This window comes from Pongo pygmaeus, chromosome Y (assembly GCF_028885625.2).
Source record: "Pongo pygmaeus isolate AG05252 chromosome Y, NHGRI_mPonPyg2-v2.0_pri, whole genome shotgun sequence".
Taxonomy (NCBI): Eukaryota; Metazoa; Chordata; class Mammalia; order Primates; family Hominidae; genus Pongo; species Pongo pygmaeus.
In genome coordinates, this window is record NC_072397.2 from 37,529,268 (window position 1) to 37,556,308 (window position 27,041).

The 27,041-nt window shown below is 40.2% G+C and overlaps 1 pseudogene; it reads right to left on the bottom strand.

The window, feature by feature from the left end:
* Positions 1-18,407: 18,407 nt before the first annotated feature.
* LOC129025767 (adenylate kinase isoenzyme 6-like) lies at positions 18,408-26,663 on the bottom strand (annotated as a pseudogene).
* Between the last annotated feature and the right edge of the window lie 378 nt (positions 26,664-27,041).

Sequence of the window (27,041 nt, forward strand, 5' to 3'; positions counted from 1 at the left end):
TGTTGCACTCCTCTAGTCCCACCTGCTCAGGTGGCTGAGGCAGGAGAATCACTTGAACCTGGGAGGCGGAAGTTGCAGTGAGCCGAGCTTGGACCAATGCATTCCAGCCTAGGTAACAGAGGGAGAATCCACCTCAACAAAAAAATAAAAAGAAGATGGAAAATATAAATCTCAGAGTTGACAAATGTGTAGATCCAGTATGAGATGCACATAGGATGGTGGCCAAGTTTGATTTGCAGTTTTCTTTTTTTATTTTCATATTTATTTATTTATTTTTAGCTCTGTCACCAGGCTGGAGTGCTGTGGTGTGATCTCAGCTCACTGCAATCTTTGGCTCCCTGGTTCAAGCCATTCTCCCACCTCAGCCCCCTGAGTAGCTGAAATTACAGTCAAGCACCACCATGCCTAGCTAATTTTGGACTTTTTTTAGAGACAGAGTTTCACCATGTTGGGCAGGATGATCTTGATTTCCTGACCTCATGATCTGTCCACATTTGGTTCTTTCTTTCTTTCTCTCTTTCTTTCTCTTTCTTTCTCTTTCTCTCTCTCTTTCTTTCTTTCTTTCTTTCTTTCTTTCTTTGTCTGTCTTTCCTACTTTCCTTCTTTCCTTCTTTCTTTTCTTTCTTTCTCACAGGACTGCCCAGTTTAGAGTGGGTCATGACTGACTGCTGCCTCAACCTTTCAGGCCTCAAGTGATCTCCTCCTTATCTCAGACTCCTGAGAAGCTGAAAATACTGGCATGCACCACCATGCTTAGCTAATATTTTTATCATTTTTATTATGATTATTATTATTTTGAGACAGGATCTCACTCTATCACCTAGGCTGGAGTGCCGTGGCACACTCTTGGCTTACTGCAACCTCTCCCTGCCTGGTTCAAGTGACTCACTGACCCCAGCCTCCTGAGTTTTTGCCATGTTGGTCAAGGTTGGTCTCGAACTCTTGGCCTTAATTTGATCCACCTGCCTTGGCCTCCTAATGTGCTGGGATTACAGGCCTGAGCCACTGCACCTAACTGAATTTTATTCACTCTATCTCATATATACTCAAAGAAATTGCTTGGAAGTCAATGCTAGCATAATCCCCATTGTGCATATATTTCAGGTCTGGGGAGACCTGAAACAGTGATTTTTGATGGTCACCGAAATGAGAAGAAAATAATGTTTTAATCCAGCTCTGTTCCCTCAAACCTGGGGCCCTGGCTACATTTAGATATCTTCATGCGGTAAGGGGCTTGTGTTTGCATAATTGTGTACAGGTGAAGAGTTGACATGGGAAAGGAAGATGAGTAATCAGCAGCTGCACAGGGACTTTGCATACGTTTATAGAAGAAAAGAGCTCAGGAAATGATGGAACCTTGAAGAACTAACACACTCCTCTTGTAACAGAACCTGACAGAATTTACAAGTTTGAAAACTAGACATAATCTAGAGAAACACTCCAGAGACAACCCTGTACCTAGCTCATTTTATGGGGGATGCTTAAGAGAACATTGTGTTCTTATTTCATGGTGACATTTCTAAGCTGTTGCCTTAGAAATGTCCAAAGTGAGAGCCTTTTCAAATAATACAGACATTGGTTAAGCCCACATCCTTGACACCTGTGCCTATTTGGCAAGAGGCACCCACAGACAAGGCACTGTAGCCCAGGACAGGTCTGTCCATTCCAGGCCTCTCTTGTCTTCTAATCTGGAAAACCCCATCTGGCCCACCATAACCATGTGTTGCAGGGGGAACAGGAAAGGAGGTGGCTTTTCCTCACATATGCAGGTTGTCAGGCATTGGAACTCTGGTAAGTCTGTCATGTTCCCACACAGGCCATGGCTGGTTGAATAAAAAGTTGAGTGTTGGAGACCAAGTGTGTCTACTCAGATGTGAATCCCAAAGCCTTTATCTGTCCTCTGGTTTCCTCAGGGGCTGGGGGTCTATGCAGATGCTCCTGTGTGCCTGATCGTGGGAGTAGAAATTTTATTTTTTTAAAGACAATCATGCTCTGTCACCCAGGCTGGAGTGCAGTGACTCAATCTCCACTCACTGCAAGCTCTGCCTCCTGGGTTCATGCCATTCTTCTGCCTCAGGCTCCCGAGTACCTGGAACTACAGGCTCCTGCCACCACACCCAGCTGATTTTTTTTTTTTATTTTTAATAGAGATGGGGTTTCACCGTGTTAGCCAGGATGGTCTCGATCTCCTGACCATGTGATCGACCCATCTCAGCCTTCCAAACTGCTGGAAATTACAAGTGTGAGCCACCATGCCCAGCCGGGAGCAGAATTTCTAATCGAGATGTCACCTTGTGGTAAATACAAGGGAGACCATTAACTTTTTTGTTTTTTTGGGTTGGCTTGGCTGCTGGGCATTCTCTTTACAGAGCTGTATTAAAGTCAATGAGCAGCTCTTTGATGAGTTCAAGTCCCCATCTCTTTGGACAAGGGGCAGTTTTGCCATACAACCAAGCATGTCCTACGGTGAGCTATGGTGAGAGTAGGCACATGGGAGTCTCTACAGACAGAGGCCTAAAAAGGCCAGGATGGGTCCAAAACCCAGACCCAAATATGGACTCTCTTTGGGCTCTGTCTTAGAGCTTTTTTCTCAGAGTGTCCCAAAGTTCTGCCATCAAAAAATCTGGCCTTTATTAGTCCCAATGGCAACTTGATTAAGTGTAAATTCCCTGTTCACATACTTGTAGAAATACCAGAGGAGGTCTTTTTGCTGTTTTTACTTTACACTAGGCTGTATTTATTCATGTTGCTACAGTTTGTATTGTTTTAACTATTTACCCCAGGTATCTTCTGTAACAGGCAGCTTCACTGTACTGCCAGACTTTCTCTGATACTTAAAAGCCACCACTATTACTAGGGAGGTTTTTACACAAAAATAGGGAAGTGGTTACATGAAAAAAAGTTATGTTGTTCCCTGCATTTGCCTGCAATATGTCACCTCAGAGAACTCATCCCTGTAGGCCATCAGAGTAGAAACTGTGCCTTCAGATGTCTTTGTAATATTCTATTAAAGAAGGCCATTTCCCAGAGTGGCTTAACCTTTCAATAATGGTGGAGCCTGTCATGATAACACTCTATTTTCATTTTAGTTGTAATGAAGAAAATTTATCTGCATGTCATGATTTCCTGTAACAGCTTGCTTGGGCTTCCATAATCCAGTACTGTGTACTGAAGCTCTCAATGGAAACTGAGTTTCTCATAATTCTGGTGGTTAGAAATTGAAAAACAAACTATTGGCTGAAGTGGTTTCTCTAATGCCTCTTTCTATTTGAGATTAATTGACCACCTTACATTTGTTTTTTCTCAGGGTCTTCTCTTGAGCCCCTGTGTCTTTACTCTTTTTAAAAGGACTCCAGTTATGTTAGATTAGATTCCACTTTACTGAACTTACTTAATCATAGTCACCTCTTTAAAAATGATATGTCCAAACACACACTTACTCACAGTTTAAGGTTAATTACATTATATATGCCTTAGAATGTCAAGATATAAATATTAGAATATCAACTTATAAATTTGGGAGAAGGGAAACAATTTAGAACATGATATGTATTAATTGTTGATTGTCAGGAAAGTGATTACTGGGTTAAAGGATATACACAGGTAAAATTTCTAAAGCTACAGCCAGGAGACTTTCCACAAGGTCTGTGGAAAGTACATTGTCATCCACAGTCCCAGAATAAAGCTGATTCTCTGAACTCAGCCTCACCTGGATATTAACATTCTTTTAATTTTCTGACAATCTCATGTGTGTGGGGCCAATAAAAACACATTGATCCTTTTATTTCCATTTTTCCAACTGATATGTTTAAGTCACTTGTTAGTTGTTATTTTAAATATAGATATGGGTGTTCTGTTCCTCAATTTATCTCCTCAGATCTCTGACTATCTTATTAATCCTGCAGTCTCCCAGCATTTGTCTTCTTACCAGGTCTGAAAATGTTGTGTCTCTTTCTTAAGACTTTCTTTAGTATTAAAGACAGAAAAGCCAGGCACGGTGGCTCATGCCTGTAATCCCAGCACTTTGGGAACCTGAGATGGGTGAATCACGAGGTCAGGAGATCGAGACCATCCTTGCTAACAGGGTGAAACCCCGTCTCTAATAAAAATACAAAAAAATTACCCGGGAGTGGTGGCAGGCTCCTTTAGTCCCAGCTACTCAGGAAGCTGAGGCAGAAAAATAGCGTGAACCCAGGAGGCTGAGCTCTCAGTGAGCAGAGTATGCCACTTCACTCCAGCCTGGGTGACAGTGCGAGACTCTGTCTCAAAAAAAAAAAAAAAAAAAAAGGAAGAATAAAATGTTGCTTTATTTCTTTCTAAGCTGTCTTGCCCTGTTCACTGTCTCCAAAATGGAGAGGAAATATGGCTTCTCCAGGTTCTTACACTCAATGTCAGAACCTTCTGTGTTTCAGGCCATTTAGAAGAAATTTCATGCAGCCCTCTCTGGAAGGTTCTTAGGTCTGACCCATGTGCTGTTCAGCAGCCATTTGAAATTTCGTAGCCTGTGTTTTCTCATCTCTACACTGAGGACTTTTTTGGAGAACTCAGTGGGAAAAATGCACTTCATACAGGCTATTAATGCTGATGGATACTGTTGCTTCACAGTTGACAAAATTACTTGAGGATTTCTTGTAGCTAGTAGTGGTTAGATTACCCCCAAACCCATATCAAATTTTTTAAAAAGCCTAAATTTTTTTTGTCAGGGACAAGCATGCCCTCCACATTCACAAGAAGGAATGTTTGTGGCCAGGTGCAGTGGCTCATGCGTGTCATCTCAGCATTGTGTGGGGCCAAGTCAGGCAGAGCACTTGAGGTCAGGAGTTCAAGGGCAGTCTGAACAACATGGAGATACCCCGTTTCTACTAAAAATGCAAAACTAGTCAGGCGTGGAGGTGCATGCCTGTAATCCAAGCTACTCGGGGGTCTGAGGCAGGAGAATCATTTGAACCTGGGAGGCAGAGGTTGCAGAGAGCTGAGATCATGTCATTGCACTCCAGCCTGGGCAACGAGAGTGAAACCACATTCTCCCCCCACAAAAAAAAAAAAAAAGAAATGTTTGTTTCATTTACACACGACAGTTCTTTCTCCTTCCCAATAAAACAAGGTGCACGTAGGAATGGACTCCCAACTCCTGGCTTCAGAATGCTCAAAGACGTGGTGGTGTACTTTGAATGACAGATTGGTTTGGCTAAGACCAAATGTAATAAAAGAAAATGAATCTTGAGAAAAGTTTTGAGAGAACTTCAGAATTTCTAGGCCAACAAGTGTGTGTCAGACTCTCTCAGAACAAAGCCTCTATGTAAGAACTGTGACCAGTGATTATTTTATTTTATTTTATTTATTTTTTAATTATTGTTATTATTATACTTTAGGTTTTATGGTACATGTGTGCAATGTGCAGGTAAGTTACATATGTATACATGTGCCATGCTGGTGCTCTGCACCCACTAACTCATCATCTAGCATTAGGTGTATCTCCCAGTGCTATCCCTCCCCCCTCCCCCCACACCACAACAGTCCCGAAGTGTGATGTTCCCCTTCTTGTGTCCATGTGTTCTCATTGTTCAATTCCCACCTATGAGTGAGAATATAAGGTGTTTGATTTTTTGTTCTTGCGATAGTTTACTGAGAATGATGATTTCCAATTTCATCCATGTCCTTACAAAGGAAAGGAACTCATCATTTTTTATGGCTGCATAGTATTCCATGGTGTATATGTGCCACATTTTCTTAATCCAGTCTATCATTGTTGGACATTTGGGTTGGTTCCAAGTCTTTGCTATTGTGAATAATGCCGCAATAAACATATGTGTGCATGTGTCTTTATAGCAGTATGATTTATAGTCCTTTGGGTATATACCCAGTAATGGGATGGCTGGGTCAAATGGAATTTCTTGTTCTAGATGCCTGAGGAATCGCCACACTGACTTCCATAAGGGATGAACTAGTTTACAGTCCCACCAAGGGTGTAAAAGTGTTCCTATATCTCCACATCCTCTCCAACACCTGTTGTTTCCTGACTTTTTAAAGATTGCCATTCTAACTGGTGTGAGATGGTATCTCATTGTGGTTTTGATTTGCATTTCTCTGATGGCCAGTGATGTGAGCATTTTTTCATGTGGTTTTTGGCTGCATAAACGTCTTCTTTTTAGAAGTGTTTGTTCATGTTCTTCGCCCACTTTTTGATGGGGTTGTTTGTTTTCTTCTTGTAAACTTGTTTGAGTTTATTGTAGATTGTGGATATTAGCCCTTTGTCAGATGAGTAGGTTGCAAAAATTTTCTCCCATTTTGTAGGTTGCCTGTTCACTGTGATGGTAGTTTCGTTTGCTGTGCAGAAGCTCTTTAGTTTAATTAGATCCCATTTGTCAATTTTGGCTTTTGTTGCCATTGCTTTTGGTGTTTTAGACATGAAGTCCTTGTCCATGCCTATGTCCTGAATGGTAATGCCTAGGTTTTCTTCTAGGGTTTTGATGGTTTTAGGTCTATCATTTAAGTCTTTAATCCATCTTGAATTGATTTTTGTATAAGGTGTAAGGAAGGGATCCAGTTTCAGCTTTCTACATATGGCTAGCCAGTTTTCCCAGCACCATTTATTAAATAGCGAATCTTTTCCTCATTTCTTGTTTTTCTCAGGTTTGTCAAAGATCAGATAGTTGTAGATATGTGGCATTATTTCTGATGGCTCTGTTCTGTTCCATTGATCTATATCTCTGTTTTGGTACCAGTACCATGCTGTTTAGGTTACTGTAGCCTTGTAGTATAGTTTGAAGTCAGGTAGTGTGATGCTTCCAACTTTGTTCTTTTGGCTTAGGATTGACTTGGTGATGCGGGCTCTTTTTTGGTTCCATAAGAACTTTAAAGTAGTTTTTATCCAATTCTTTGAAGAAAGTCATTTGTAGCTTGATGGGGATGGCATTGAATCTGTAAATTGTCTTGGGCAGTATGGCTATTTTCATGGTATTGATTCTTCCTACCCATGAGCATGGAATTTTCTTCCATTTGTTTGTATCCTCTTTTATTTCCTTGAGCAGTGGTTTGCTGTTCTCCTTGAAGACGTCCTTCACATCCCTTGTAAGGTGGATTCCTAGGTATTTTATTCTCATTGAAGCAATTGTGAAAGGGAGTTCAATCATGATTTGGCTCTCTGTTTGTCTGTTATTGATGTATAAGAATGCTTGTGATTTTTGTACATTGATTTTGTATCCTGAGACTTTGCTGAAGTTGCTTATCAGCTTAAGGAGATTTTGGGCTGAGACAATGGGGTTTTCTAGATACCCAATTATGTCATCTGCAAACAGGAAGAATTTGACTTCCTCTTTTCCTAATTGAATACCATTTATTTCCTCCTCCTGCCTCATTGCCCTGGCAAGAACTTCCAACACTATGTTGAATAGAAGTGGTGAGAGAGGGCATCCCTGTCTTGTGCCAGTTTTCAAAGGGAATGCTTCCAGTTTTTGCCCATTCAGTATAATATTGGCTGTGGGTTTGTCATAGATAGCTCTTATTATTTTGAGATACGTCCCATCAATACCTAATTTATTAAGAGTTTTTAGCATGAAGTGTTGTTGAATTTTGTCGAAGGCCTTTTCTGCATCTATTGAGATAATCACGTGGTTTTTGTCTTTGGTTCTGTTTATATGCTGGATTACATTTATTGATATGCATATATTTAACCAGCCCTGCATCCCAGGGATGAAGCCCACTTGATCATGGTGGATAAGCTTTTTGATGTGCTGCTGGATTCTGTTTGCCAGTATTTTGTTGAGGATTTTTGAATCAATGTTCATCAAGGATATTGGTCTAAAATTCTCTTTTTTTGTTGTGTCTCTGCCAGGCTTTGATATCAGGATGATGCTGGCCTCATAAAATGAGTTAGGGAGGATTCCCTCTTTTTCTATTGATTGGAATAGTTTCAGAAGGAATGGTACCAGTTCCTCCTTGTACTTCCGGTAGAGTTTGGCTGTGAACCCATCTGGTCCTGGACTTTTTTTGGTTGGTAAGCTATTGATTATTGCCACAATTTCAGCTCCCGTTATTGGTCTATTCAGAGATTCAACTTATTCCTGGTTTAGTCTTGGGAGGGTGTATGTGTTGAGCAATTTCTCCATTTCTTCTAGATTTTCTTGTTTATTTGCTTAGAGGCCTTTGTAGTATTCTCTGATGGTAGTTTGTATTTCTGTGGGATCGATGGTGATATCCCCTTTATCATTTTTTATTGCATCTATTTGATTCTTCTCTCTCTTTTTCTTTATTAATCTTGCTAGCGGTCTATCAATTTTGTTGATCCTTTCAAAAAACCAGCTCCTGGATTCATTAATTTTTTGAAGGGTTTTATGTTTCTCTATTTCCTTCAGTTCTGCTCTGATTTTAGTTATTTCTTGCCTTCTGCTAGCTTTTGAATGTGTTTGCTCTTGCTTTTCTAGTTCTTTTAATTGTGATGCTAGGGTGTTAATTTTGGATGTTTCCTGCTTTCTCTAGTGGGCATTTAGTGCTATAAATTTCCCTCTGCACACTGCTTTGAATGCATCCCAAAGATTCTGGTATGTTGTGTCTTGGTTCTTGTTGGTTTCAAAGAACATCTTTATCTCTGCTTTCATTTCGTTATGTACCCAGTAGTCAGTCAGGAGAATGTTGTTCAGTTTCCATGTAGTTTAGCATTTTTGAGTGAGATTCTTATTCCTGAGTTCTAGCTTGATTGCACTGTGATCTGAGAGATAGTTTGTTGTAATTTCTGTTCTTTTACATTTATTGAGGAGAGCTTTGCTCCCAATATGTGGTCAATTTTGGAATAGGTGTGGTGTGGTGCTGAAAAAAATGTATATTCTGTTGATTTAGGGTGGAAAGTTCTGTAGATGTCTATTAGGTCCGCTTGTTGCAGAGCTAGGTTCAATTCTTGGGTATCCTTGTTGACTTTCTGTCTCGTTGATTTGTCTAATGTTTACAGTAGGGTGTTAAACTCTCCCTTTATTAATGTGTGGGAGTCTAAGTCTCTTTGTAGGTCACTCAGGACTTGCTTTATGAATCTGGGTTCTCCAATATTGGGTGCAGGTATATTTAGCATAGTTAGCTCTTCTTGTTGAATTAATCCCTTTACCATTATGTAATGGTCTTCTTTGTCTCTTTTGATGTTTGTTGGTTTAAAGTCTGTTTTATCAGAGACTAGGATTGCAAACCCTGCCTTTTTTTGTTTTCCATTTGGTTGGTAGGGCTTTCTCCATCCTTTTATTTAGAGCCTATGTGTGTCTCTGCATGTGAGATGGGTTTCCTGAATACAGCACACTGATGGGTCTTGAGTCTTTATCCAATTTGCCAGTCTGTGTGTTTTAATTGGAGCATTTAGTCCATTTACTTTTAAAGTTAATATTGTTATGTGTGAATTTGATCCTGTCATTATGGTGTTAGCTGGTTATTTTGCTCATTAGTTGATGCAGTCTCTTCCTAGTCTCGATGTTCTTTACATTTTGGCATGATTTTTGCCATGATTGGTACCGGTTGTGCCTTTCCATGTTTAGTACTTCCTTCAGGAGCTCTTTTAGGGCAGGAGTGGTGATGACAAAATCTCTCAGCATTTACTTTTCTGTAAAGTATTTTATTTCTCCTTCACTTATGAAGCTTAGTTTGGCTGGATATGAAATTCTGGGTTGAAAATTCTATTGGCCCCCACTCTCTTCTGGCTTGTAGGGTTTCTGCCAAGAGACCCACTGTTAGTCTTATGGGCTTCCCTTTGATGGTAACCCGACCTTTCTCTCTGGCTGCCCTTAACATTTTTTCCTTCATTTCAACTTGGTGAATCTGACAATTATGTGTCTTGTGGTTGCTCTTCTCGAGAAGTATCTTTGTGACATTCTCTGTATCTCCTGAATTTGAATGTTGGCCTGCCTTGCTAGATTGGGGAAGTTCTCCTGGATAATATACTGCAGAGTGTTTTCCAACTTGTTTCCATTCTCCCTGTCACTTTCAGGTACACCAATCAAACGTAGATTTGGTCTTTTCACATAGTCCCACTTTTCTTGGAGGCTTTGCTCGTTTGTTTTTATTCTTTCTTGTCTAAACTTCCCTTCTCTCTTCATTTCATTCATTTCATCTTCCAGGGCTGATACCCTTTCTTCCATTTGATTGCATCGGCTCCTGAGGCTTCTGCATTCTTCATGTAGTTCTCGAGCCTTGGTTTTCAGCTCCATCAGCTCCTTTAAGCACTTCTCTGTATTGGTTATTCTAGTTATACATTCATCTAAATTGTTTTCAAAGTTTTCAACTTCTTTGCCTTTGGTTTGAATATCCCCCCATAGCTTGGAGTAATTTGATCTTCTGAAGCCTTCTTCTCTCAGTTCGTCAAAGTCATTCTCCATCCAGCTTTGTTCCGTTGCTTGTGAGGAACTGCATTCCATTGGAGGAGGAGAGGTACTCTGCTTTTTAGAGTTTCCAGGGTACTCTGCTTTTTAGAGTTTCCAGTTTTTCTGCTCTGTTTTTTCCCCATCTTTGTGGTTTTATCTACTTTTGGTCTTTGATGATGGTGATGTACAGATGGGTTTTTGGTGTGGATATCCTTTCTGTTAGTTTTCCTTCTAACAGACAGGACCCTCAGCTGCAAGTCTTTTGGAGTACCTGGTCTGCTGTGTAAGGTGTCAGTCTGCCCCTGCTGGGGGGTGCCTCCCAGTTAGACTGCTCAGGTGTCAGGGGTCAGGAACCCACTTGAGGAGGCAGTCTGCCCATTCTCAGATCTCCAGCTGTGTGCTGGGAGAACCACTGCTCTCCTCAAAACTGTCAGACAGGGACATTTAAGTCTGCAGAGGTTACTGCTGCCTTTCTGTTTGTCTGTGCCCTGCCCCCAGAGGTGGAGCCTACAGAGACAGGCAGGCCTCCTTGAGCTGTGGTGGGCTCCACCCAGTTCGAGCTTCCTAGCTGCTTTCATTACCTAAGCGAGTGTGGGCAATGGCGGGCGCCCCTCCACCAGCCTCGCTGCCACCTTGCTGTTTGATCTCAGACTGCTGTGCTAGCAATCGGCAAGATTCCGTGGGCGTAGAACCCTCTGAGCCAGGTGCAGGCTATAATCTCCTGGGGTACCGTTTCCTAAGCCCATCAGAAAAGCACAGTATTCAGGTGGGAGTGTCACGATTTTCCAGGTGCCGCCTGTCACACCTGGAAAGGGAATTCCCAGGCCTCTTGTGCTTCCCAAGTGAGGCAATACCTCGCCCCTGCTTTGGCTGGCTCACGGTGCACTCAGCCACTGACATGAGCCCACTGTCAGGCACTCCTTAGTGAGATGAACACGGTACCTCAGATGAAAATGCAGAAATCACCCATCTTCTGCATCGCTCACGCTGGCAGCTGTAGTCCAGAGCTGTTCCTATTTGGCCATCTTGGCTTCTCCTCCCAACCAGTGATAATTTTAAATAGTCAAGTTTAATGGACATATCTAAAGTAATATAATATAATCAGCCAAATATTACAATATATACAAAGTATTAAGATAATACGGCAAAATAATAATAAAAATCCAGAAATCTACCATAAAGAAATAGAGAGGTATAAATTACCTAAAAAATTTTAAAATAATTATCTAAATGGTGCTCAGTGAGCAAAATCTGAGAGCACAGACAATGAAATAAAATCAGGAAAATGAGAACATAAACAATAACATAAAAAATATTAAAGAGCAAATTATGGAGTTGAAGAATATAAAAGAAAATATGCCTGAGAAATTATCAAGCTTCAGAAAAAAAGATAAAAACTAAAAATGTTCAAGAAATTTTAACTAGGATAAACACAAAAAGATTCATAATGAGAAAAATTACAAGCAAATTTTGAAAGTCACAGACTAGCAGATAATCTTGAAAACCGAAAAAGAAAAACTATGCGTCATTTATATAGGTGCTTCTATGAGATAATCAGTGAATCTAGCTGCAGGAATCTTGCCAGCCAGAAGGGACATGGGTAATATTGTTAATGTGCTGAAAGAAGAAAAAAATTTAAGCAATAATACTGTATCCAGGTATACTATTTATCAAAATGAAGAAAAAATAAAGTCTTTTCATGATGAGCACATGCTTCAATAGCATATCACCACTAGAACTTCACTACAAGAAATGCTAAAGAGAGATTTTCTCATTATAAATATAAAGTGTTGATAAATAGCATCGCAAAATTAGATGAAAGTACATAACTCTCTGGAAAAGAAATACACAGGCACAAAAATAAAATTATGATGAATTCAAATGATTGCTCATAAAACATATGTAATTATGTAATATAATTAAAAACAAAAGCCTAAAATATGCAAAAATATTTGTTAATGATATATAATATAAAAAGATATTGGTGACATCAATAATATTAAGTTGAGGCAGATGGAAAGAGAAAGAATGTTTGTATGTAATTAAAATTAATTTGTTACTGGCCGAGCATGGTGGCTCACATCTGTAATTACAGCACTTTAGGAGGCTGAGGTAGGTGAATCATGAAGTCAGGAGATTGACACCAGCATGGTCAACACGGTGAAACCCCCCGTCTCTACTAAAAATACAAAAAATTAGCTTGGCATGGTGGTGTTCCCTTGTAATCCCAGACCCTGGGGAGGCTGAGGCAGGAGAATCACCTGAATTCAGGAAGCAGAGGTTGCTGTGAGCTGAGATAACACCCTTGCACTCCAACGTGAGTGACAGTGTCAGACTCAATCTCAAAAAAAAAAAAAAAAAGAAAGAAGGTTTTATGAAATCCCCATGGTAACCACAAGAAAAATATTTGCGGAGATACACACACAAACACACAAAAATACATTAAAGCATGTCACTACAAAAATCAACACAAAAGGGAAGATTAAAAGGAGTGGGTAAAGGGGACCACATAGCTATAAAAATCAGAGAAAACAATGACAAAATTAATTTCTTCAATTTTAAAAACACATCTTAATATTTATGAACTAAACTTTTCAATCAAAACATGTAAACTGGATAGAGGGATTAATAAAGAACAACAACAACTTTATCCTCTCCATCAGTGACTCACTTTAGATCTAATATCAAAACTATACTGAAAGTAGTAAGATCAAAATCAAAGTTTGAAGTAAATGGAAATCGAATGACAGCATTGCTGGTCACAGCTGTGTTAGGCAAAATACATTTTAGTCATAGTTCATAAAACAAACTTTAAGTTGGCCAGGCATGGTGGCTCACGCCTGTAATCCCTACACTTTGAAAGGCAAGGTGGGCGGGTCATGACGTCAGTAGATGGAAACCATCCTGGCTAACACGGTGAAACCCCATCTCTGCTAAAAATACATAAAGGTAGCTAGGAATGGTAGCGGGTGCCTGTAGACCCAGCTACTAGATAGGCGAGTCAGGAGAATGGCGTGAACCCAGGAGGCGGAGCTTGCAGTGAGCTGAGATCGTGCCGCTGCACTCCAGCCTGGGCGACAGAGTGAGACTCCTTCTCAAAAATAAAAATAAACTTTTAGTTTCAACTGTCACAGGAGACAAAGAAGGCCATTAAATAATAATTAGAGGGCTCATTCACTTAGAACTTATGAAATTTTGTTATATATATGTATGTGTACATATATATACACATAAATTTTTCACACCAGTGTTTCCAAATGTACAAAGCAAACATTGAAATAATTATTACAATAGAGAGAAAAATAATAATAGTAGAATACTTTAATTCAAACTTTTAATTATAAATAGTATAGCTAGTCTAAATACTAATAAGGAAACAAATTTTGAAAACACTAGAGAAAAATTAGATCTAATGAGAATATACAGAATACACAAGAGAAGAACACAATTTTCTCTATAGTTCATAAAACATTCTCCTAGATACACCACTTATTAGGCCAAAAAATTAGACTTAACAATTTTTTAGAACAGAAATCTTAAAGGCTATTATTTCTGATCAAAATGGAATAAAACTAGAAATCAATAACAGAAGGAAATAAAAATATCAGCACATATAGAAATTAAACAACTCTCTTTTGAGCATGCTTGTGTTCAAGGGTTGTAAGGCTTAATGTTGTGAAAATGTTCATACTTCCAAGTGAACTACAGATTCAATGCAATCCCTTTTAAATTAATAATTATTTTCTTTTTTTTTTAGAAATAGAAGGAGTAACCAACAAATTGTATGGAATCTCAAAGGACACAAAACAGCCAAAAAATGTTTAAAAAAAGAAATAATGTTATTGATGTCACTTTTTCTGATTTCAAAGCACATTGTAAAGCTACAGTAATAAAAACAGTTTGGTTCTGGCATGAAGTCAGACAAGTTTTCCAAAAAAGCACAATGCAGCCCAGATGAAAACCTTGCACATATGTGAAAATAGTTATTTGAACACCTATACTCATTGAAGCATTATACACAAAGGTCAATATTTGAAAGCAAAACAAACTTTCCTCACCGAATAAATGAATAAATATGATTTGTGATATAAAAGTAATGGAAAACTACTCAGCCTTTAAAAGGAGAAAATCTTGTAACATCCACAATAAAGATAAACCTTGAGCACATGATGCTAAGTAAACTTAGCCACAATAAAACAGATACTCTATGATTCCACTTACATGTAATATCTAAAGTATTGAAACTCTTAGGAACAGAAAATGGTATGGTTTTAATCCAGAGCCAGGTGGTAAAAAAAAAAAAAAATGGATATTATTAATTTATATTGAGTTTTAGTTTTGCAACAGAAAAAAGTTTTACAGATATGTTGCATAACAATGTAAATACACTTAACATAACAAAACTGTATAAGAAAAAATATTTAAAATTATCAATTTTATGTTATGTATTTTTACTACAATTAAAATTAACAATGACACCGGAGGGCAGGTGGCTAAGGCCTGGAATCACAACACACTGGGAGGCCAAGGTGTTCAGATCACTAGAGATTAAGAATTCAAGACCAGCCTGGCCCCATTTCTACTAAAAATACAAAACATAGCCAGGGATGGTGGTGCATGCCTTTAATCCCAGCTATTCAGGAGGCTGAAGCAGAAGAATTGCTTTAACCTGGGAGGTGGAGGTTGCAGTGAGCTGAGATTATGCCACTGCACTTTGGGTGACAGAGCAAGACTTTGGGTGACAGAGCAAGACTCTGTCTTAAAAGTAAATATGATAGCTAACAGAGATAGAGTTACAAACTTTCTAAAATGTTACCTTCAAACCACAAAATGGTTTCTTTCACTCTAAGATATTATAAGATAAAGATGTTGAAATTAAGAAAATTTCCATGAATACTCACCTAGACAGAATCAATTATTGTCCACCAGCCAAGAAGAAAAATATACAAATCATAAACAAAATAGGGGTATGGTTTATACAAGCAAACAAACACTTTGATAATTATATTGACAAAGGAGGTAGGGCTGATTCATAATTGACTTTTGCCTCACACTGTATTAAGATGTACAGAGCTGACAATTGTCATACAAAATTATAATATATAAATTAAAACTAAAAACAGTAAACTGATGTAAGGTGACCTACCCTAAGAAATGAAACAAACAGATATAAAATTGCAAACAAAGTTAAAATTAACATTAATCCCCAAAATTCTGATTTGAATACTGCAATTCAAAACCACAATAAATAGGTAGAAACTAGAAACACAACTGTTGTGAGACAGCCTACTCTGAAAAATACAGAAATATAAAACACAAAACTTAATGAAGAGCAACTTTAACGCATAAAATCCTCAATAACAGAGAAAAAATTCTAGATACCTGCAATTTTCAACTCTAACTGTGCATCCACGAAAAGCATGGATTTTGAATTGTTTGATACAGTTAGGGCAACAACATTTCAAAGAAAACACATTATAATTATTCATAAAGAGCTTTGATGAGAAAGTTTTAAACAATACGCATTTTATAAATACTAGAGAAACTTTTAAATTATGCTACTGATACATTGATATGTTGCTGCTTTGTTTTCTCTTTTTTTTTTTTTTTTTTGAGACAGAGTTTTACTCTTTTTTCTCAGGCTGGAAGGCAATGATCTCCGCTTACCACAACCTCTGCCTCCCAGGTTCAAGCTATTCTCCTGTCTCAGCCTCCTGAGCCGCTGGAATTACAGACATGTGCCACCATGCTCAGCTAATTTTGTATTTTTAGCAGAGACAGGCTTTCTCCATGTTGGTCAAGGCTGCTTGTCTCAAACTTCTGACCTCAGGTGATCCGCCCAGCTTGGCCTCCCAAAGTGCTGGGATTACAGGCATAAGCCACTGTGCCCGGCCCATTGCTGCTTTTCTTTCAAAATGGTAAGGCTGTGATCTAGCCTTTAGAAGGAAAGTCTTACATTTCTAAATACAATAACTATATATATTTTAAATACAGTATAAAAAATTGATATAAAAAATAAAATTGGGAATAAGTTTTGCTATTATTCAGGTAAAAGCTGAGGAAACTGGAAGAAAATGCTAGTAATAACATTGTGCCTAAATTCGATGAATCATACAAGACAAATATTTTAATAAATTATATAATTTACATATAACATATACATTTGAGAATGTTGTTTTATTTTAGTTATGTATTAATTTTTTGAGGTACAGTGTCACTCTGCTGCCCAGGCTCGTGTGCAGCGGAAGGATCTTTGCTCACTGCTAACTCCACCTCCGAGTTTCAAGTGACACTCTTTCCTCAGCCTCCCGAGTAACTATGATTACAGGTGCCTGCCAGCACACCTGGATAATTTTTGTACTTTTGGTAGTTGGGTTTTCACTATGTTGGCCAGGCTGGTCTCAAACTCCTGGCATCATGATCTGCCCACCTCTGCCTCCCAAAGTGCTGGGATTACATGCATGAGAGACCATGCCAGGCCTTGAGCATGCTATTGTAGAACTTCTGAAACTAAGATTACAGAAAAATTACAGACATATGACAATTCAGAAAGGGAAAACCCAGTCATGATAATCTTCATGTTGAAGAAGACAGAGTCACAAAATAATAAGTGAGAAATAAGGTAAGAATTGGAAATTCATTGTATGTAGGGCAGTGTTCTAATTTCCCCGATGGGAAAAGTTTTTGTAAGGAATCCATAAAACAATTACATACATAAGCCACCCTACAGTAGATATTGTTGGCATACAGAGTTTAAATTTTTAAAATTAGGTCCTGATAAAAAAAAAAAGAATTCTCCATAAAATAATTTTCTTATATTTAGCAAGATACTTTTGCACATAAAGATTTTCCATCAAATTTTTTGTAGAATTATGTCTTAAACCTTCATAGGATGTGAAATTATATAGCAGAAAACATGTGTCATCTCTCTTTGGTATTCCTGGAATTTCTTTTTTTATTGTGTAATCCCATTTATATGAAATATCCAGAATATGCAAATCCATAGAGACAGAAAGCAGACTAGCAACTGCAAAGGGATGAGGAGGAAAGGATAGAGAGTGACTGCTAAAGGGTGTAGGATTTCCCTTTATCATCACTGCTTCCCCCACAGTGGTGACAGTCATAACCTTGTTAGTAAACTAAAAACCAGTGGATTGTATATTTCATTTATGTTTGTTATTAGAGTCTAAGGTCTCACTATGTTGCCTACGCTGTTCTTGAACTCCTGCCTCAAGCAATTCTCCACCTCAGCCTCCCCATCTGCTGGGATTACAGGCATAAGTCACCATATCCAATTCTGATAATACACTTCAAATTTGTAAATTTTAATGTATGATATGTATATCTCCGATAAAAAAAAAGAACAGGGAGTTCTGTACTGATATGATATAATCTCCAAATATATTTAGTAAAAAAGAGAGGTACAGAACTGTGTGTGCGATATACTAGTATATTCTTTAAAAAATTGTACATATATATATATACACACACACACACACACACACTGTCCAGGCATAAAACCCCTCAAGAGACATACAGGAAACCAGTAACATTATTTCCTAAAGTGAAGGATCCTGGAGTGCCTGTGAATATTGTGGTCTGGAAGGGAGACCTAACTTTTCAACATGCTCTTTTGTGCCTTTTAAATTTTGTATAGAGTACAACACTTCCCTTATTTTCTAATTTATAGAAAGAAAAAAAGGAATACTCTGATATTTATCTTTAAAAAAGGAATACTCTTTAGTCTTTAGTTTTATTTTAAGAGATCATCTGTATTTTTTTCTGTAATAAACTTAAAACTTATCCACCCATTTTGTCAGATTTATTTATTCCTTAGCAATTTGTTTTAAAAGTACAGTTTTTGTCTCAATCCTTAATAATACTATATTCATTATATTTCAGATGTTTAGGTTTCTCACGGAGAAAAAGAAACACAGGCATAAACCTCTATACTATCCAGCTGCTAGTCCTGCAACATGATTTTAATAAAGTATTGCTGATACTTGAACAATTTCTATGATGTCAGTAGAGTAATATCAACAAGAATGATTGTAAAGCAGCTGGCCTTATAAGTCAAGAGTTATAATATTTGATCCACTGTTCAATCCATTTCCAGATCTGATCTAGATTATTTTCTTTTTTATTTATATATTTATTTTTATTCATTTATTTATTTATTTATTTTAAGAAGGAGTTTCGTTCTGTCACCCAGGCTGGGGAGCAGTGGTGTGATCTCAGCTCACTGCAAGCTACGTATCCCAGGTTCATGCCATTCTCCCACCTCAGCCTCCTGAGAAGCTAGGACTACAGGCACCCACCACCAGGCCCCAGCTATTTTTTTTTTTTTTTTGTATTTTTACTAGTGTTGGTGTTACACCGTGTTAGCCAGGATAGTCTTGAACTCTTGGCCTGGTGATCCACCTGCCTTGGCCTCCCAAAGTGCTCAGATTACAGGAGTGAGCCACTGCACCCAGCCAATCTGATCTACATTATTTTCTAGCTCTTTTGGTATATTTCTGGGCAACTGATGCATGATTTCTTCCTTGTGGGATGTTGTGGCTTCTTCATAAAGAACTTGAATAATCTCACACTGAATATTGTCTGTTAGAGTCTTCTCATTACAACCCCTTGTTTCAAGTCTTTCATACAATACGTTGGTATCTGTCCTCAGCACAAAAACTATATGAAACCAGCGTTTAGGGAAGAAATCAAAACCAGGGTAATCAACAATAACTCCACCTTCTCTTATTTGGTTATCTAACTCATCAACTACTCTGTCTTCTTCTAAAATGGGAGAATCATACTCTTCAACATAGCCATCATACAATTGCTCTTCTCAAGATAAATCACCCACATCAGTGTATTTCAATCCTGATATTCATGCAAGTTCTTTGCCTAGTGTGGTTCTTCCACTCGCTGTTGTACCGGTGGGAAGGATGTTCAGAAGCAATGATGGCTTGCCGCGAGGGCTCCGAGTGCCTTGTTCACATGTCCTTTGCACTACTGTTCTTGGAATTTCTAAACCAAATCCCAATGCCTCCACAACTCCCTTCACACACTTTTGACTTCAGACACCACATATTTATTAAAAAATTGCATAACATAGAGGTCTCCAGAAATGTGAACACATTTCCCCAGATTCCCAAAACTAATGAAAACTAGTCAGATCTTGTAGGTTCTTACAGATTCTGGAAGGACTTTGGTTTTCAGTGTGAATGCACTGGAAGATTCTGGGAGGGACAAAAGAAGTCGTAGAAGATTGAAGAGAATAGTAAGCATGGGACAGGAACATGTTTCTCTGTGACACCAAGAAAAATAAAATTACACTTTTCTAAAACAACTTCCATTGGAATAGGGATGACTAAACCATATTTAAACTCTGGCTTTCTCTGTGACTTTTGGACCTCTTCCATGTGTTACCTGCTCATTTATTTTCACCTTGCTTTGTATATGGCTGTTGCCTCCTCTCTTTCCACACTGCAGGAATTTTTTCTTTGCTACAGTATATCCACCAAAGTTTTTTTTTTTCCTTCCCCACAATAGTAATTGGGCTCACCAGAAAATGCCCAACTCCCAGCATCTTCCTCAGGAAAGAATTAAAGCTGTAGTGTATATGTTGAAATGTTTGTCTTTTTGAGAGTTTGCCTAATGAATAGATTCTGTCTTTCCTGACTTGGAGTGCTGAAGGACATGATGGAGTCATACAAATGACAGTTGTGTCTGATGAGAAGAAAGAAAATTGCAGCACTAGAGAAACTGTAATACCACAGAGAGTCAACTGGGGAAGAAAATAGGTAATCCATCTAAAAACAATGAAACAAATTCCCTTTAACTGAGAAATACACACGGATCCAGAGAAGACGTATCTGAGAATGCATCTGTGAAGCACCCACAATCTATAGCCTGGCTGAGTGCTGTCAATATCCCCCTTTACTAAGCCAGTTTTTTTTTTATGTGTGTGTGTGTGTGTGTGTGTGTGTGTGTGTGTGTGTTTTGAGAAAGAGTTTTGCTTTGTCACCCACGCTGGAGTGCAGTGGAGTGATCTCAGCTCACTGCAACCTCCATCTCCTGGGTTCAAGTGATTCTCTTCTCTCAGTCTCCTGAGTGGCTGGGATGAGAGGTGCACACCACAATGCCCAGCTAATTTTTTTTTGTATTTTCAGTAGAGATGGGTTTCGCTATGTTAGCCAGGCTGGTCTCAAACTCCTGGCCTCCAGTAATCTGCCCGTATCAGCCTCCCAAAATTCTGGGATTACAGGAATGAGCTACCATACCCAACCATGCCAGGTTTTAAGTGCTACATTAGATGGATGTTGTGTAATTTTCCAGATCTTATTAAAAAATTACAAGGCATACGGAGATGGTGGAAAATACACTTCACTGGAAGAAACAGAATAAATATCCAGAAGTTGAATGTTAAGAAATGAAGATTTTTGCATATCTGATAAAGAATTAAAAATAATGAAACAGTCTCAGTGAACAAAAATAAAACAAACAATTGAATAACATTTAAAAATAATAAATGACCAAAATATGATATCAACAAAGAGATGAAACATTTTTCTAAAAACCCAACAGAAATTGTGGCATTGAAGGATCCAATAACTGGCATTTACAAATTCACTACAGAGACACAACAGCAAACAATGGAGCAAAAAAGGAATCAGGAAATTAAACATATATTATTCACAAACATTTAAGCCTGGAAACAAATTTTTGAAAAAAATGGAAAAAATAAGTGTGAAATATAAGACTTACTGGACACGATCAAGTAGACCAATATATTCAGAGAAAGAGTCTTATAAAAATAATATAGGAAGAAAATGACATAAATCTTATTTAGGAGAAAAAGAGGGCATGCTGAGACCCCTACACATTTCAGTGATGAAAGAAAGCATACTAGTAACCAAGAATAATTGATCTGGAAAACACTATACTTCAAAAATTAGAAAAAAGAAAACCTTTCTAAGTTTAAAATAAAAAATCTAAAGTTGCTTACTGCTAGAATAACCCTAGAACAAAATACAAATGACAGTCAATTATGTTGAAACGTTAAATGATGCTGGACAGCATCATAAAACCGTATGATAATACAAAGCTCTCTGTTAAATATAAGTATATACACCGATGTAAAATTTGCTATTGTAATAACAATGGTGCATAAAATTCTTAAATATCTGTGAAAATACACACAATATATAAAGATATAATTTGTAACATTAGTAAGAGAGTGGGGGAAGTAAAAATGAATATATTTTGTATGCTGTTAACTTGAAGTTGAAGGCAAAAGCTGTTTGCCTTGGGGACCTTAGCACTGGGCATGGGATGAGACAAAGCTGCCATTTTGTCTCCCTTAGTTCTTCCATCTCTCCCACTCTGCATAGGGATTTTTCTTGGTCTGCAGGAATAGTCAATGTGGCCAGGCTCTGTTCTGCACACACAGACAGATGTAGGTAAGCATGGCATGTATAGAGGGGGCCTGGGATTCTAAAAGGAATTAAATATTCAAAAAGTGGAAAACTGAGAATTTTGGGCATGATTCTCAGGGCTTTGGGCTGGGGAAACGGTAAGTCCTTGCTTCCAGCCATGCGGTTTCTCATCAGAGTTGCTGGGGCCTTCTCCCTGCAGGTTTCCCATAAGGAGATGTTGCAGGAGATTTAGCTGGTGCTGATGGTCCATCAAGATATGTGTCACTGCACCTGCTTCTCACTGCACCTTCTTCTCACTGCACCTGGACAGCAACATGCCAAACAACTTCCCAGGGCTGCAGAACAGTGAGGAGCTGCAGGGGGCTCTGGGCTGTGTAAGAGGGAAGGCTGGGTTGGAAGTTGGGTAGACGGCCTAGAGGAGGGATCCCAAAAGAAGTGCCAGGCAGCACTTCCCCACTCTTCGGAGGTCTTTGTGTCACAGATAAGCATGTGAATGTAGGATTCAAGCCCAAGCCTCCTTCTCAGCCTGTCCCACCAACACCTTATAACTTCATATCCCACAAGTTAAAGAACAGAGTTGTGATTCTAAAAAAATCAGGCAATACAAAGCCAGGCTTAATATCAGCCCAATAAAATTCTATAAAGATAAATGATGTCTTGGAAAAAAAAAAACTTAAAAAGATTCACAGTATTTGAATGCGGAAATCTGCCCAGTGCAGCACCAACTGCTGTGGTGAGATTCACCTGGTTGTAAAACAAAATCTCTCATGTACTCATGTTCCCTGGGGAAAAGCCACTCATGTTCCCAGGGTCTACCTGCTTGCTAAGAGCAATTGTGGAAAAGATTTGGAGCTCAATGATGCCCATAATTGATCACAGAATCTTTCCTGTTTCCCAAAACAGCCACCATTAAAATTCTATGCAACCCATACTGAAAGATGGTCCTGAAGTTGGAGGCCCTGGGGAGTCCTCAGCACACCCCTGCATGAAGGCTGCCCAAAAAGGCAGCTCTAAATGTTCCATCTACCCAAGACACTATTGCAAAAAAAGCAGTTAGACTTGTCAGCTCCTCAAGACCCACGAGTGCTTCAGAGGCATTTGGTAGAAGATTCTTTGTAAGAAAGGATCCCTGCCCACTAGCAGACAGGAGTGTGTGTTTGTGTGAGTGTGGGGGTGTGTGTTGAAATTAGAACCCCACCTTCTGTGTTCATTATGGAATTTGAAAATGGAAGCCTAAATTTGAAAGTTAAAATCACCCATGAAACTATCTTACAATATATTTTCTCTGCTAGATGTGATGTTTAAGGGTACAGGGCCCTGGTAACATCCTATTTCCCTCTCCCTGAAAGAGCTACACACACTATTCAAGGCCTGCTTCCACATGAACCACATCAAAGAGCAGCTTAATAGCCTGGACCCATCTGCTACCTTCCGCAGGGCTGACTAAAGCTCCTGGTTCTTCCTGAGTGTCTTCTCCAATGACCTGAGAGGTGGGGGAGACATTGGGGCAAGGATTAAAAATAGGGGAGGGGAGCATGGAGACCAGAATCTGAGGACCAGGTTTTCCCACCTGGAGGGGTCTGGCCTAGAGGCACTCAAACCAGGGTCAAATTTAGGTGGAGACAGCTGGCCTTGGGTGGCCCTGTGCTGACCACCAGCCTCAAGTACCTCAGACAATAAGTGAAAGAATGGCTTGGAGATTAATCTAATTGACTGTGTGCCACCTGAGCACATCTTTCTAGGGATCCATGAGGAGCCACTGTGTCTCCAGAGCCATGACTGGAAGGTGGAACTCCCAAAGGGAACAAAGAAGAGGGTCCTCAGTGAGATGAAGAGCTTATTTCTATTAGACCATTCCTGAAGCGCTTTCAGTGACTGAAAGTGCCTAGCATGAGCAGCTGGAACCCACTTCTTGGATACTGCAAGATGCAAGGAGACTTCATGTACCTCTTTGTATTACAGACAAGGACCAGAAGGGCCCCATCATTGCATCCGCATTTGGCTTTTACTGGATCCAGTAAGTCTCTGCCAGCTCCCTACAGACTCCTGGGATGTCACTGGTTCTGGGTCTGTGGACAGATAACCAGGGCATGTGCTCAGTGCCCACTTCCTCCTTGTAGGCCTACAGCCTATTGCTCAACCCCAAGCCCACCAGCCCTTGCTTCCTAAGCCATTACCTACTGGAGCTGCTCAAGTACAACAGCCTGAACTTCACAAAACACTTTGTCATGCCATGAAAGAAAAGGTAAGGCTGCCTGGCTTGGTGGATCATGCCTTTAATCCCAACACTGTGGAAGGCCAAAGTGGGTGGATTACCAGGTCAGGAGTTCAAGACAAGCCTGGCCAATACAGTGAAACTCCGTCTCTATGAAAAATGCAAAAATTAGCTGGGTGTGGTGATGAATGCTTGTAGTCCCAACTGCTCAGGGGGCTGAGGCAGAAGAATTCTTTGAACCCAGGAGGTGAAGTGTTACAGTGAGCTGAGATCACATTGATTCACTCCAGTCTGGGTGACAGAGTGAGACTTCTTCTCAAAAAATAATAAAATAAAATAAAATAAAATAAAACAAAATAAAATAAAATAAAATAAGATAAAATAAAGTAAAATAAAAGAAAATAAAATGAAAGTAATGTCACTGTTTCATCTCTCCCGTCTTGTGTCAAGTTACAGATGCTTATGGGATGAACCAGCCAGCCAAAACTCCAGAGCTTCTGCCCAAACTATCTGCCCCCACTGCTTGAGTCCCCTCTAGGGAGCTGTCCATGTGACAAGGGCATCCCTGGGAGTGTTGGCCATTTGCTTCCATTTGACTTCAGGGCAGATTCTCAGAGCAAGAAGATCCTAGAGCAGATGGAGGTCTTAGAGAAGAAGCCTATGGCAGGGTTCTGGGCTCGGTGGGCTGTGTATCTCCCCCTCCCCTGCTTGTCACAAGGTCCAGCACCACACACTCATTGAGGTCACTGCTCCATTGCACGTGTGCAGCTGGATGGCTCCCCAGGCAGAGGCTGCCATGGACTGTGTGCACACAGAGAATGCCTACAGCTTGAGGCTGTACTATGAGGAGAACATTCCTGAACAGGGGCATGCAGACTGGTCCAGCCCTCAGTGGCAACCCCCTTCCTCCTGGGTACTAGACAGAATTCTGTGCACTTTCCTGAAGGCTCCATGCTGGGTCTGTTCATTTGGAAGTTTGAGGCTGTCCATAGGGAGGTAATGAAAGAGACTTCTCCTCCATCTGGAAAAAAAATAAAAAAAAGAAGAAAGAAAGAAAAGGGAGACTTCTCAGAGCACACTGTGGGGCACAGGCTGAGCCCTTGCCTTCCTCCCTGGTCCCTCTATGGTCCCAGGACTGAAAAAAGGAGCGGCAGACAATAAGGGAACCACTCTGCAAGAACAGGTCTTAGTGGCTGCTTCAAGAAAGAACCACAGTCAAAGTGTCTACAGCCCTTAGTGACTGACTGGCAGCTTCAGGCCCACCTACCATCTGCAGGCAGGTTTTCTTGCTGACAGAATGAAAACAAGGAAAACAGGAAGGAGCCCAGCCCTCTCAGTCACCCTGAAGGTTGCCTGGTGTTCCCTGCAAGGCCTTCTAGCCTTCTGTTTCTTGGCAGACCACCCAAGCATCAATTTCTGGCCTTCGAGACTTTGATTCTCTGGAAGGAGAAGGCCCTACTTTTCACTAGGCTAAGTGGCCAGGGCCATCCAGCTCTCCCCATTCAGTAACAACCAATGGGCTCTCACCTGGGTACACACTGCCCAACCATGGCCCTTCTAAGGCAGGAGCTCATTTGTCTTACAGGTTCAGCTTACTAGGGCTTAAAAGTTATCAGTGCTGTTATTAAGATAGAGAAATTAGGGGGAAAGAGTTGCCTTGAAAAATTTCCCCTAATCTTACCTTGGAGAGCATCAGCACATGTGACAGCATAGGCAGGGCTGCTGAGGATGCTGGGGGAGAGTGCCCAGTGTGTCCAGCCAGCAGGTCGTTTCTAGAGGTGGCTCATGTCCCAGTCCCTGAGAGAAGCAGTCAGACATCCCAGCAAGGAGCTGGGGTGTGTAGACCAGGGCAACCCAGGCACACTGATGGTGGCTGGGCACTACCTCCCATCAAGAGGTGTCACCACAGCTGACCCTTGGAGCCAGGGGGTGATTTTCAATGTGTGCAAGGCAGTCAGTTCCATCAGCTGTACAGCCTTCAACACTCACTTCACCTTGGACATCTCACTAGAAAGCAGTGGGGACTGGCCAATGCAGAAGCTCTGCCAACTGGGACAGAACATCATGGGGTGGGGGATCTGGGGCCTGTCTGCTTATCTGAGCATTGCTGTCTGAGGGTGGGCTCTGCAACCAAACAGTGACTGTTTTCATATTTGTCTGTTCATTTATGGGTTTAAAATATCCTAATATTTCATGTGTGGTAGTTTCAAGCTTGTATTTGTGTATTTGTAAAAATTTTATTAGAAGAAAAAGGGCTTAAGACAACAATATTTTAGAAGGTCTTAAGGGAGCATAGACTTCATGTCACAACAGGTACTGTTGACTTCTTTTTGCTACCTTTGTGCAAAGTATACACAGAAAGTGCAGCCAGAGGTGATGAGGCCAAGTGTCTAGAGTAGAGCTGCCTGGGCTTGCTTCCTGGTCTGCAGTCAGGTGGACCCTGGCTGTGAGGCGATGCCCACCCTGGATCTACACTCCACACCTCCTCTCCTGAGTAACCACCCAAGGCAGAGCTAATTAGTGGGCGAGTGATGGGCATCAGGCACCCCAATACCATCTGGGAAAATTTGAATGCCATCTGGGCTGGGGCTGTGGGGGGCAGGGGCTGAGGCCACCTTGGCTTGTTATGGCACCACCCACAGATGTATCTGTCCTGTGATGCTTCTCCAGCAGTAAGCTGCCCATGGTCCTGAGCCTGTCATGCCATGCCTGCTACCTCACACTGCTTGTGTTTGAAAAAAACATCCTGAGATGGTGCTGCTGGATGTGAGCACTGGCAAGAGGACAGCACCTTTGTCCTGGGGGATTAGGAGCTGACCAGATAGCTCCTGACTGCCTTTAGAAGAAGTAGGGGCTGGTGCTGCAATAAACAATGCCTCCCAAAAGATGTGTTGGCAATGGCTCAAGGAATATTTGACACAGAGGCCTAAATGAAGACACATGAATGGAGTGTGTGGACATCAGTTAGCAGCTGGGAAACAGGTGCCTCTCAGGCCTCATCCTCCAGCAACTGTGGAACGTGCCCAAGCCATGAGTGTATACACCTGGAGTGTATATATCTGG